The 13416-nt window shown below is 32.8% G+C and overlaps 1 pseudogene across 1 annotated transcript; it reads left to right on the top strand.

Annotated features, from left to right (window-relative positions):
• Window positions 1-917: 917 nt before the first annotated feature.
• Window positions 918-11475, top strand: LOC149073513 (m7GpppX diphosphatase pseudogene; annotated as a pseudogene). The gene has a single exon (XR_016194338.1). The product of XR_016194338.1 is annotated as a m7GpppX diphosphatase pseudogene (transcript).
• The last annotated feature ends 1941 nt before the right edge of the window (window positions 11476-13416 follow it).

A 13416-nucleotide genomic window follows, 5' to 3' on the forward strand; every position in this document is an offset into this window, starting at 1 on the left:
AATTGAATTTTTGTTTCGAAATATTGAGCTTGCTTAGAGATACGAAGCCTAGAAAATCCAGTACAAAATAATGAGCCAGACCCCCTTTTGAGGTGGATATTCATGCAATAGCATTGATTTCAAATTTTTATTTATATCATATCCCTCTCATTTTCTCGCTTGAGAGGGAAAATGAGAATTAATGTCTCCGTATTGTCTTATATTATCCAATTGCAGCAATCCATATAGTTTAGGATGTTTTTAAATTAATTATGGGCCCATATAAATTACATCGAAGAACCGCAGCTTTGATTAAGCATTTTTTGAAGGAAAAACAGGCAGATCGATAACTTGAAATTAAAAAAAAAATTCGAAATTTCTAGCTCCTGTTAAAAAAGAAGAAAAAACGATTCATTTCTGTGTTTATTTAATTTAGATTTGTTTCTTTCATGAATCGCACAGGAAGTCGCCATATTGGGTACCTTGCATGTCCCTCAAAAGAAAGGAAATATCACGTGATCCAAAAAGCCTTATGGTGTTTTTCTTTATAATCTCGCTCTGCTCATGTTTGTCAGCGCTGCCGGTCGTGACGTCACACTGATGCGCCCTATCTCAAAACAGCTTTCTCGGAAAAACGAAAACTGCATTTGTAATGGACCTATTTTCAGTTAGCTACTTCGATTGGTTTACGCATCGACAAATGAGGCCTTTAGCCAATAAAAATATTTGTTACATCATCAAAATCGTATGGGCACCATTAAAAAACGAAAATTTGGGTACAGGTAAAACGCAATAATTATAAATCAGAATTCATGATGCTAAATATTATTATGAAGCAAAATTTATGTAGCATATAAAGATAGGCTTTTTATAGGTTTTTAATTTTTTTGAAACAGACTTTCGTAATTTTGTTAGGGCGGAGATAACCATTTTGAAAAAACCCCTTGTTTTAGTTCTCAAAGATTGTCCTCAGCTCTTCAGCGCCAAAAATGGACGGCGACAACAACAATGCCGTTGATATGTCTTCTCGAACTCTGAACGCGGAGAAAAGAGCTAAAAAGAGAAAATTGTTGGAGGAAGATGGCCGTAGTGAAATAGAAGATGAACCGATCTCTTTGAGAATCGAATCATTCAAAGACTTCAAGTTTAAGCGCGTTCTTGGTCAAGACATCACCCGCAAGATCATTTTCGTCGAGGGAGAATTCCGAACGGTCGAAGGTGCTGTGGTTGTCATTCTCGAAAAACAAGCTTTCAACGAGAACATTGCGAAAAGTATCTTGACGGAACACACCACACTGAAAAACATCTTCGTCAATGACGTGTATGCCAGCTACAATGGATATCCTAGACCAGAACTGAATGGAATCAAAGCTACTGTAATTCACCCAGCCACCGACAAACATATCGAAAAATACCTTTTCGAACCGCTGTTTGTGGTCAGAGAAACTCCTGAAGTCTACCAGAACATTGTGCTGCCTCACTTGGATTCGCAACAGTTTTCTTTGCAGTGGGTTTACAACATTCTCGAACACAGGAGTGAAGTCGAAAGAATAATCTTTGAAGATCTGGATCCACAAACAGGGTTTGTTCTATTGCCGGATCTTAAATGGAATGGGTCGCAAACTAGCGAACTGCATGTTATCGCACTAGCACGAAGCAAAGAATTAAGATCTCTGCGGGATCTGACTGGCGACCATCTATTGCTTTTGAAGAACATACTCGCAAAGGGAACCACCACCATCAAAAATAAATATGGAATTCCTCGATGTGAACTCCGAATGTTTGTTCATTACCAACCTTCATTTTATCATTTTCATGTTCATTTCAGATGCTTGAGGTCATCGGAATCTGAAACTTCTCTGGAACGCGATCATCTTTTGGACACTGTGATAAATAATTTGGAACTTGCACATGACTATTATCAAAAGTCAACGTTGACTTTTGCCATCAAGAAAAATGATTCTCTTTATTTAAAACTGAAGGAAGCAAATGTGTTTGATTTTTGACTCTTGGTGGTCAATCAAACATCAGTATTATATTCTTTTGTACTGAAAGCAAACACTTAACAGTATAGATTTGTTATAATATGTGCTGAAATTCTTATGTAAGGGTAAGAACATAATGTGACAGGTTTTCCGATTCCGAAAGTCTGAATCATTAGGGATTGGTGAAAAAAAAACCTAAAAACAATCCGTACCGATGCTGACTTTCCAAATCAGAAAACCTGCTCTGCTATGTTCTTATCTTTATACAGTAGAACCCCGATTTAACGAATCCCTTGATTTAGTAAAAAACATTTTATGAATTTCATGTGTGTATATTTGTAATCATCTTAACCCCTGATCTGACAATTTCCTCAATGAATGAAAATGTTTGTCCCTTTCGTTAAATTTGGGTTTAACTGTATTTAATAGCTGTAAGTTGTTTTAGGCTTTTGCTGCATTTCAAATTTCTGTTGTGATAGAATCATATTGGTATGAAAAAATCATTGTGTTTAGTGATTGTGGCTTGGATTGAAAATTTGCAGACTTTGACCTGATAAATCATAAACTGGTTTATTTACAAAACTGGGATTCTAAAGGCTAGTAGTTCCCAACTCTTTCTTGTGAGTAACATTAACAAAGTTTGTGAAATTTACATACATGAAATGCCCTAGCCCTCTGATCAAACTACAAAACCATAGATTTCAATGTTCAAATGAAAATTCCAGGTGGTTAAAAAAAATCCCAGAAACAGTTTCTACTTATCTTTTTATTAATTGTAGCGATTTGGCTAATTAACAAAAAAGAGGGTGAAGGTTAATCAATTTAGTGTGCTGTTTAGCAACATTGGTGAACAAATATTTGTTGTGTGACAAATTCAATTTCTTATTCTCACCAAGTTAAACCGGTGTCACCATTTAGTGCAATGAAGATTGGTAACAAGAAATCTGACGGGAGGCATTTTTCTGATAAATGAGTTTATGTGGAACAACCAGGGCAGCAACTAGATGCTTTGTCAGCCAGGGGAAACACATATTTTGGCGTCCTCTTGTAATGTTGAAGGGCAAAGTTAAAGGGTGAAATTTGCACCATTAATATCAGTTAAATTATATTTATACTGTAAAACATCTATTAAAAATGATGTAATCAAAAGAAACAGCATAACCTTTGGAAAGACACTGCTCTGGAAAAGGAGAAAATTGTATCTTCAGATAACAGACTATTCAGAAATATTATTCAAATCCTTTGCAGAAACAAAAGACTGTTGTTACTTGCACCATCTGCAAATGGTGTGGTTTAAACCCTGAATGGGAAAAAAAGTTTTATATCTTACACTGATCGTCCCAAATTGTGGTTGTCCAGTAAACCAGGACTGGACAAATCCCAGGTGACCATGGCGACTAAAAAATTGATATTTGCACCTGAAATGTTCTTTGTGTAGTTTCTAAGTTGCTGGCTGAAAGCAGCACAAAATGTTTGAAATTTTTTGCAGCATATCTGCCAACATCAAAGAGGGTCATTATGTCCTGAAAAAGTAAAAAAAAAGCATTATTTTGGATCTTTTTTTCATCTGGTAGAAATTCTGGTGCCTAAAAATTTTTTATGGTGCTTATATTTTTTTGCGATTTGTCCAGCCTTGCTGTGAACAGTGCCGTCTTAATGCATGGGCCCACCCGGGCACCTCAAGAGTAGAGGGGCCTCACAAAAATGAGATCCGGTTGAAATTTTCTAGGATTTACCAGGTAGGGCCTAAAAAAAAACCATTTGGCCCATGATACTCTTAAGACAGCCCAGGCTGTGAACTACCTTTGCAACTGTGGACTTGAGAGACATACTTCTAGTTACAAAATGTTTTCGAATGATGTGTCGTTACTTAAAATGCCAAACTTTTTTAAAGGTTTATACTGGGAGAAAAAATGACTTTTCATTCAGATCCCATGTGCTGAAACATCTAATCAGTGAAATCTAAATTCCCGAAAGCAGGATGTTTTACATTGTTCTGCAACAAGCCCTCTTCTGACGGGAAATATTCTACGGTAAAAATCACCATAATAGTGTTTTCTCTACACTTAAAATTCTTCCAGATTGTTCTGCAGTAGCACTGATTATTCTGTGACATGTCACAGATTTCGACATTTTCTTCTTTAGGGTCTAAATGGTAGTCTGATGAATCATTCACAAAAAATTTCCATATTTTTAACGTAATATTCATCAAAATACACTGGTATATGCAGATGTAGGGGACGGGGATCCTATGGGGTTTTTTTTTGTATTTTTAAACCCAAAAAGAAAACGAAAAACTTCTTTGGAAAAAGAATTGAGAAAATTCTGGGTATGCTTATGTCAAGACATTTGGCTTTATAGTTTAGATAATTTATCATCAATGATCGAGGTCATGGTTCATAAATTGCAGAAGTATGGTACACAAAGTAAATTAAAATTGTAAAAAAAATTTCGTAATGTGTAAATAAAAAATTGATTTTATTGAATAATTACTGTTTTATAATTTTAAATAATTTTTTTGTCCAAGAAGATAAGTATCAGACATATGACGAAAGTAGGAATCAGAGTGGCATTTTTTTTTCATTCTCTAAATATCCTGCAGAGTTTCACAGTTTTAATAAAAGTAACTAAGCAAAGATAAACAAATGAAGGAAATAAAGTAAAATAAAACCTGTTTTGGATAATGAATGATATTAATACCTAAACAATGAAATAATTTAAAATAAAAACCAGTACAGTGACTTATCAGATTTATATAGTCTATAACCATAGATGTTTAAGCCAATACAAGGTCACCAACAACATAAGTTGCCAAAATATCAATTTTAAATATTCAATATCTTGGTGAAAATTATGTTTAAAATTATGCAGTTTATTTCAAGTGACTTCTCAGGACGGTTTACATTTCTCTAGTAATAAATACATTTTAGAATACACATTCTGTTTAAAAAATTGTTTTAGGTATAAAAATTTGACAAACAAACACTTGCATTTTAACCATTTCATAATTGGCACTATGTTCCTAAAGTCAATGGTTGTGGATGGAGATTTGCCGCTGAACGAACAATTTGTAACTGCCTATATAAGAGCAAACGGTTATTGAATATATAGAAATAAGACATTTATTATTTGCTTACAAATAGGTTGTGGTGGAAGGCTGGAGGCCATTCAAACTTAGGTTTTACTGAAGCAAACTGGGGGGGGGGGGGTAGAAGCTTAAAATGCAAATGTTGGCAAGCATCATGACTTAATCAGAGCAAGAGAAATATTAAAAAAAAAAAATTTCAGCCAATTTTCTTAGAAGCCAAAATTTTTCTCCCTTGAGAACTCTTTTCTGATTCTTCAGGGCTTGGTGACTCCTTTTCTTGTTTATAGACTAGCTGAAATAAATTGAATAAAATGTAGTGTTTTGAAACTCCAATTTAGTAATCACACATAGAAGATAATAGACATTGATGTCAAATTTTTTAGTTGCCATGTGATGACTGGGATTCATTGAGCCCTGTTAAGTAATAAATTTTTTGAAATTTAAATTATTGAATAATATACATTCAGTATTATTTTATTTGAATTATATAAAATTTGTTGGCTCACAGAATTTATAATTGGCTACTAATTAAAAAAGATCAGCATATTGATTATTATTGAGCATCAACTGGTAATAGGTTAACCCTTTCACAACCAACGGTGCTTTGAAAGTACCGCTAATTTTTTAACACCTGTAACATTTCTCACATACTTTGTTGGGTTATAGTATTTTGAAGTATAAAGACTATATCAACTACTTTATGATTACCAAATGACAGCACAAGTGTTGAACAAGTTTTTTAAAATATATTCAGTTAATAAAATTCAGATGTTTTGCACCTGTAAAAGTATTTACTGCATTACACTTTTTTGTTTAATACAGTAAAACACTGCTTTTACAAAATGATCCCAAAGGCCAGCATTACACTAAATGTTTTAGAAAATTTCTTTTATAAAACTTAAAAAATGCAACCACTAAGTGTATTGGTAACATTAGAGTTAATGTAATAAATAGACTTATTGGTTTTTCAAATTTTGTAAAAGAAGTTTTATCAAACTTTTATAATTTCAGCCTAACAAGTGTATAAAACAAATTACTGGCTTTCTTTGTGGTAAAATATTCATTATTATATATTATTCAAAATATTTGAATCAGTTTTTTTTCTTTATTGTAAGCATTTAGTGCTTACAATAAAGAAAAAGTACCCAGTGAATTCATTTGTTTAACTGAATAATTTTTTGAATTTTTTTTTTTTCAGCCTTCAATCAGAACTAATATGACCAACCAAAAAATTTAAATAATAGTTATTTTTTTCATAATGAGTAGTGAAAGGGTTGGTGATTAATAAATTTATGAAACCGTCCCTCTCAGTCACTGTTTAAGAAAACTGTTTTTTTATCGATTGGTTTTAAGAAAGAAAAATTACTAAATTAGTTTGTGAAAAGTTCAAAATAGGAACACTATAAGTTTTTTCCCAATATTTTACACACTTGAGTAAGTGCTAGTCTTTTGGCATGCACTTTAACATATAAACAGAGTTGGACCATAATGTGTCCAATGTGTATGGTAAATAAGATGGACCATAAATGTATTTATGATTTACACAATAATAAAACTATTGTTTCATTATTGTATTATCAAATGATTTTATTAATTTGAGCCAATGTAAGTTCTGACATTTTTATTCATGAAAATGAATCATTATTCTCTATAACTGAATCTCGTCAACATTCTGGGCTATCCTCTGTAGGATATCCATATGGACATCTTACTATGGATAGGACAAATATTCGGCTGGTATTTGGCCCTTTTACCGAATATTCGTTCAGCCGAATATCTGTAAATTAAGCACAACAAACTAATTTTAAAAAATTATATTAATTGGAATTCTTTACATGTATTAAAAATTCACTGATAATATTTTATTGTGTGGTGATATCCTTTTCTGTGAAAAGGGTTATGCTAGGTTGAATTTCTTGGATATGTAAAACATGAAACTGAAAATAGAATCCTGCAATTACACAAGTTCACTAACTGAAGGATGTGTCTAGAAACAAATATTCTAGACAAGAAAACATATATTGAGCTAATGAAAGAATACTAACTGAAGGATGTATGTATCTAGAAACATATATTCTAGACAAGAAACATATATTGAGCTAATGACAGAGTCACAAGGGGCAAAGAACATCTAAAGAGGAAAAATAAGTCATAAATTTTATGATGCATTACTAGTTCACAGTAAATAATGGTTGACATTTTCTTGATTAGATTTAAAATTGTTGAAAATAAATTGATTCTGTAAGTAATATTAAAATACAATATTTCATAGTTTTTGATTGCAATCATCATGGCAATAAAAATCTTTCAATTACTAGGTTTTATTTTTTATTTCAATTAATTGCATGATTAAAATTCATTATCAATCATTTGAAATAACCAATAATTTTATTTTCAATTAAAAACAAATTTTATTTATAATTATGAATTTTAAGATTTATATTCCGCTCGGTATTCGGCCAAATCACTATTCGTCCCATCCCTACATCTTATTTGAGGCATGAACTTAATTGTTTGATCAGTCGCCATTATAACCAATTTTGTGTACTTTTGTTTTTTATATACCTCATTAAGATATGAAAAGATCTGTAAATACATGCTACCTGTTGTTTTAATCATGTCGACGGCTCAGTTTAAAAAAGACAACTCAGAAAATTGTATTTTTGAGTAACGCATGCCATGACAATGGTGGAAAATGCTTCTACATATTGTAAAACTGCAACAACTCCTAACTCAGTTTATATACTCCCTACTGTAATTAAATCTGAGTTGATTCCCATTCAGTTCCAATGAAAAAGAATCTTTGAAATAGATATCTGAAAACATAGAATTTTAAGTTGCTTTTTGAACTGGGCCGTTAATTTAGTGTGGTAAAAACATAATTATATTTTATGTTTAGCTTATACCAAATAAAATCTGAGAATGACCAAAACAATTTACATAGACATAATATTCAAACACATAAATTACAAACTGCATCAAACGCAAAAGTTATTTTCGATATTGAATTTCTGACCTTTTATATGGGTACAGTCGAGCTTGCTTATAGCATATCTCCTTGGTGATTTGAGAAGTGTAGTAGGTCTTGAAATTAGCTAATATATCAGTTATATTTTGTATTCTTAAAGTGCTTTATTGGGATCATCCTGGACAAAATAAGCATTTTATGCAGCACGTAAATAAATTTAATAATCAAATGACTATAGTTTTTTTTTTTTGGTTGATGGCCCCTGAGGGATTTTTAAAATTTATTGCAGCACATACAGGATAAATAGAACATGCATACACATTTTTTTCTCAAATTGATTTCACTGTATTATTGAGTTTATGTGAATGGTTTTCATTCACAGTTGTCATCATTTATACAATAAATTTAAAAAAAAAACATAAATGTTCATTAGTTTTACCTGTCAACAATCAACATGCTTTTGCAGTCCTTTCAATAGGTAGAGATTTCTGCCTTTACTGATCATAATCCTTTATCACTGCTGTGTATTGAGGGATTCAAAACTACCAGGAAAATTAAACAACTTGAAGAGAGCATATTCCTCACAGTTTTCATAGAAAGACATAGAATTTTTTTAAATAACACATACCTTCTGTGCTAGGATAGTTATATTCAATACTAACAGGTGGCACTTTGTCTGTAGACTATTGCAATGCTAATGTAATCATTTTGACAAATTTTTCGTGATGATAAACATTCCCATGGCTTTCTATGGGAAGAAAAAAAACAAGATATCACCTGCATACAATAAAATGTTGCACAAATAGGTGGCAGTTTTTGGCTTCATTTTTCCAGGGTTTTGTTTGCAGTATGTTATATCCATATTATTTTCTAGGTTAAGAGAGGTTTTTGGTATGTTATATCCACAGGGCATGTTTTAAGTAGGGTTAAGTAACAATAGAGTAGAAAAATATATGGAAGTGACTGGGCCAAAAATCGGATTACAATGTTATGTCCAGAGTAAGTTATAAGTGTACTCGACTGTAATTGATTCTATTCCTGTTCTAAAGGTCATTAACATTTTATTTGTAGCAATTTGACTGATCAGATGTAAAGCAAAATGGACCCAACCCAAATGTGAAAAAAAGTTTGCCAAATTTACTATGTAGTAACACTGACAAATAGAAACCATATTTTGCAAATTCAATCTTTCATTTGCTTGTCAGGTGCAAAATTTCATCATCGTTCGGTACAATGTTGATTGTCAGCAGGCACCCTGGTTAAAATGGAATGAATATGGAAGAGAGGCATGCTTCAATAAGTTTTATGTAATGATTGTATTGGCATTATTGATAACATGGATTCAACAACATTTTTTGGATATAGATATTTTTTTATATTTCAACACACATTGTGCTTATAGTTCTATAACAGTTTTGCTCTCGTTACATGTGAAAAAAAGGTTCAATTTTTTTTTGAATACTGAAAATACCTCAGTGATTTTCAACTCTTTTCCATCTTGCATACTTAAACTGCAAATTATATTGCATGCCTGGAAGTGTAATATAAAGTTATGTGACATGTCTAAAATAAAGAGCTTTATAACTATGTGTGTTTATGATATAACTTAATATCATGTAGTTATAAATATTATGATTAAAACAGACAATGAAGTCACACATCTGACGAATACAGTTGCATTGATTGCTTTTATTTTTGCACCAAAATGTAAGGCACACCTGTTGAAAATCGCTGCTCCATGATTATATTTTTCAGATGAAAAAATTTAAATAATTTGTGATGAAAATATGACTCTTTTTGTATTGGAGCATATTATTTTATGTTTTTAGAGCAAGATTTGTGTAACATTCAAATTAACTTTTATCAGTTTCATATGAAGGTTGTGTTTTTAACTTAATATTTATCTATATACCCCATAAGTTTCATTTAATCTAGAAACATGCTTTTAATCACCTTATCTTGTGCAAACAAATCAGTTTCAAGTGTTGCATTGTTCTGTAACTGTGTTGAGTTCGTTATTAATGTATAACCACGTTAAGAAGCTGGGGCAAACATATGTAGCCCCAGAGCCAATTTTTAAGGGTCTGCTGATGCCATCTTTGTTATGCGAGGATATAATGTATAATCATAACCCCTGAATGTAACACAGCTTTTAGTGTTTTTTGCATGTGTCCATGTATTTAACGTGTGTGTGTGTGCAAACATGTAAATAAATATATATATATTGTTTTGCATTTGTGCGCATGTTTATTGGGATTTCAGAACTGTTACACAAAATGATGAAAAAAAAATCTAACACCTCTGTCATTATTTGCTTGTTTGATTGCTGGTTAGGTAAATATTTTATATGAATGTCATACTCACATGAATAGTTCTATCAAACATTGTGTATTTACTGAAATGCTCAGTGTAGAAGTTATAAAAATATTTATTGCTATGTCAGTAGTGGAGAAATAATAGCAGGTTGATTCATTATAAATAGTTGTTTGTGTTGTGATATATATACTATACATATATATATATATATTCAAGCATTAATTAACAGTGCATTCTGCGAATGCTAATTTTTCATGAAAAATTGTCATGAAAATTGTTTTATATATTTTTTAACAATCACTTCATGCTTTCTTTTTTACTTAAAATACTTTTAATTTATCATATAATCAATGCTGATTATTATTTTCTTTCTGTTACCTTACTTTCTATAATTACAGCAATTTTTAATTCATCAACTTTTTGTTGGAAAATAATTTTTTTAAGACAGTTTGAGTGAAGTTGCATTATTTTATCCGTAGAAGTAGGAAAACATGATTATACATGCCAAATAATGTTTTATTGTTATTTAACCTTTGTTGTTTTTTTCGTTACTGTCTCCATTTTCAGTATCATCATTTGTATAGTTCAGCGGTGACATCATTGAGTTCTTTTTGTAGGTTTATTCATCAATGTATCATTTTTTTTAATGAATTCATTTTATTATAATGCTTACAATTGTAACTTGTACTTATTTTTTTTTGTTGTATTATTCGTGTACATGTTTTTCTCTAGTTGAAAACAAAAAAATATGAGTTTACTGACTATATACTTGCATTAAACCACATTAAAAGTTGTCTGGAATTTTGTGATTATTCGCTGAAGCTGTTAACTAGAACACATCTCAAATTTTAGATGTACAGTGGTGTGTATCGAACTCATTGGCGGAGATACGGGAAGGCATGGTGGGCAATGCCCCCCCCCCCCCCAGCACCGCAAAGGTAAAGCCGACTGATCTAATGTATTTGCATATATATGAATTGACATCATGGCCCCCCCAGTAATCATTGTGACCCTCCAGACTTTCAAGTCTATCTCCACCAATGATCAAACTTCAATATGTTAATGCTTTTGGAAATTCATATTAATTTGAGTTATAAACTTTTATTGAAAATATATTGAAATTACAATATATATTGCATATTAGACTAAAATTACTTCAAGACATCAAAAAATTTGATTTCTGGAAGTTCATATATTTATCACTCAAAGGCATAATTTTGTGGATATTGTTGCATTTTCAGTATTTAAATTATTCAAGCAAAATTCCGTGTTTTGATTCTTGATAATAGCTTACGGTGTCACTCAAATTTGAAATTTTTTTAAATAGAATTATACTAAATATAAGAGAGTACCATGTTGAGATAATGTATTTATCTCATAGATGGCAGCACATACCAATTTTCTCGGTTTTCCACAAGAAAATTATGTATTAACTTGGCGGGTATCGACTTCAAATATTTCCGTTCAGTAGCAATTCCAGTTATATTTTATGGAATTTTCAGCACAAGACTGAGTACAAACCATAAAATTAGATAAAAGTTGATGTTCACTTCAGAAGAGTCAATATCATCACAGGCCTGTGATAAAGTGATATGTGATATTCTAGGACCCTTTTTTAATCTGGCTACCAATTTATCAAGGCCGTAGCGGCGGGGGGGGGGGCATCCCCTGAAATGTGAGAAAAGGGAAAAAGATGGCCAAATCTATTGTTCTATCACTGGTCCCCACCCCGAACGAAATTTCTGGCTGCGGGCCTGCAATTTATATATCCACTGTTCGAAACCAGATCTCATTTGTTAGCAGAGCCGCCCTTAGGGGTGTGCGACAGCTGCGTTCACACCGGGCCTCGCACTTTCAGTGTTAGGAGTAAAAAAATATACATACAGTAAAACCTCTTTTTTGCGGACACCAATAGGACAACAAAATTTGTCGTAAAAGAGGGGTGACTAAATCAGGGGTGTGAAATGCATACTTTATTATCAGAACCGGAATTAAGCACGTGCGATCGCACTGGGCCGCAATATATTAGGGGCCGTAAAAATGGATTTTATTGCATTGATTACGAATAATGTTTCACGAAAACTGATTTATAAAAAGCCAGAACTTGAAATTCCATTGTTCTAGTGATGAAAAATATGTTGATTTATTTACAGACACACATATATGGTAGTGAATCCGTGCCCCTCCCTCTGCCGTTCTTGAATGGGGCCTTGATTTTTGACAAGACCCCAAGCAAAGATTTTTAGCTTTCTCCTATTGAATTTCAAGAGAACATTTATGGTTTTAAATATATATATATGGGAAAAATATAAGGCCCCATAGCCCCGTCAGCCTTTCCGATGAACAGGCCATGAGTCCACGGGAAAAAAAAAGACTCCCTGGGCATATCAGACTTGAAGTGTCAGTCTCACCCCTGTTCAAAATCGTATTTCATGTATTTGACATTACACTGCAGTGCCAAAAGTCATGGGATACCTCTTAATATTGCTGCACTTTTCGCCGGGTAAAAGGAGGTCCCACACGATAATAAGAGGTATCCCATGACTGTAGTGCCAAAAGTCACGGGATACCTCTTAATATCGTGTGGGACCTTTTACCCGGCGAAATGCATCAATATTAAGAGGTATCCCATGACTTTTTTTGGCACTTCAGTATATTTTGTTTTGCATGTCTCGTTACGTGAGGCTCCTTAACCACCTGCACCATCCAGTATGCCTATGTGTTAAGACGGCCCTGCTTTTTGGAACCCCTCCTTTGAAAGTTTTTTTTAGCACCCCTCAAATTGAATTTCGGTGGATGTATAAAGCAAAATCTCTGGGCCTAATCCCTCATTACCAGGGCCGTCTTAAGAGCATCGTGGACCCCGGGCCAAGTGATTTTGCTGAGGACCAACCATACTAGGCGAATTCTCGATAATTTAAACCGGTTCTCATTTTTGTGAGGCCCCCGGGCCGTGCCCAGGTGGGCCCATGCTTTAAGACGGCACTGCCTATTATATCTCTCCCTTAATATTGAAGAGGGCCGGGAAACTGTTTTTGCACCGGGATACTAAATGTCTGGCCCTGTTTATTATACATGGG

This window comes from Pholcus phalangioides, unplaced genomic scaffold, assembly GCF_987345545.1.
Source record: "Pholcus phalangioides strain wild (caught in Gottingen) unplaced genomic scaffold, Ppha-v1.0 ptg000017l_1, whole genome shotgun sequence".
Taxonomy (NCBI): Eukaryota; Metazoa; Arthropoda; class Arachnida; order Araneae; family Pholcidae; genus Pholcus; species Pholcus phalangioides.